The sequence below is a fragment of the Anticarsia gemmatalis genome, chromosome 8 (genome assembly GCF_050436995.1).
Source record: "Anticarsia gemmatalis isolate Benzon Research Colony breed Stoneville strain chromosome 8, ilAntGemm2 primary, whole genome shotgun sequence".
Lineage (NCBI taxonomy): Eukaryota > Metazoa > Arthropoda > Insecta > Lepidoptera > Erebidae > Anticarsia > Anticarsia gemmatalis.
Genome location: NC_134752.1, coordinates 6,194,945 through 6,196,133, shown reverse-complemented (window position 1 = coordinate 6,196,133; position 1,189 = coordinate 6,194,945). Strand labels below are relative to the sequence as shown.

The window sequence follows — 1,189 nt, the reverse complement described above, 5'->3', positions numbered from 1 at the left end:
AAGATACAATTTTGAGGTTCAAATGTATAAATAACCGTAAATATACAATAATAATTTTATACATACTTTATATAATATATAATTTATAATAATGTTTTAATAAAGTCCATTGAATCAATAAAACGAGACACTTTAGTGGGAGACAAATATCTTACCTAACAATCAAATATGTCGAGTTACTTACATAATATTGTTCACGGTTATTTGATCACAATTAGCCGCACACAATTGATTATCATAATGCGCAATTCAACAAATTAATTACGTTTGGCTACTCGCTGATCGAGAGGAGAGAAGCTCGGCTAAACGATTATTGCTTTGATTGGACTAAGTGGGTAAACGACAGTGCATTCAGGAAATGATTTGATCGCTGAACAAGAAATAGCCCAGCACTTTTCTCGGAAAATCTTGTTGCCGTTTTATAGTTCGTCATTATTCTAAGAGCTTTTGAATTTTCGAACACTCATTTAATAGTTAAGAATAAAATATTATGACTTATATCGTTGCGCTGTTTTTTTAAGATAACATTAGTACAGTCTGGGAATTTACATCAAGAAATATCTAAAAGATTGTTTAAAAGTTATTCATTTACAATCGAAAATAATTAAAAAGCATATAACAAAAAGTTATATCTAGCAGAGCGTGGTTTCGATCCACGGACCTCTGGGTTATGGGCCCAGCACGCTTCCACTGCGCCACTCTGCTCATGTTTAGCGTGGTTGAAACACCCAATCAATTATAATGCTAATGTAATTACCTCTACTGTAAAGGAGACACATAATATTGTATAGGGATGGTCACTCATCATGCTGTAGCACCGCTAAAGCAGTAAAAAGGTTTAAACTACGAACGTTATAGAAATGAACACTTCAATGTCCTCTATCCGTCGCGGACCCAAAAAAATTGTAGCAAAGTAGCTTAAAAACTTAACTTAATTCAAATCTAAGCTGACAAGATAGCAAATCAGTAAATGGAATCCCAGTTTATTGGGCACATAACATATACTACTCAAGAATATTTTTTGTGCGTTCCAGATAAACTAAAAATTTTCTTCTTTTGTTACAGAAGTTAGAGAAAACCCAGGCCGACAGTTATAGTAAACCTTTAAATACGATAAAAAAGACTAAAAATCATCCCACAACATTTTACCCGAAAAACTTGAACACTGGAACAAAAAACGACGACAAAA

At 33.0% G+C, this 1,189-nt stretch overlaps 1 non-coding gene across 1 annotated transcript; it reads right to left on the bottom strand.

Annotated features, from left to right (window-relative positions):
• Positions 1 to 633: 633 nt before the first annotated feature.
• On the bottom strand, positions 634 to 705 carry TRNAM-CAU (transfer RNA methionine (anticodon CAU)). The gene has a single exon. It is a non-coding gene; the product is annotated as a tRNA-Met (tRNA).
• Positions 706 to 1,189: the final 484 nt, after the last annotated feature.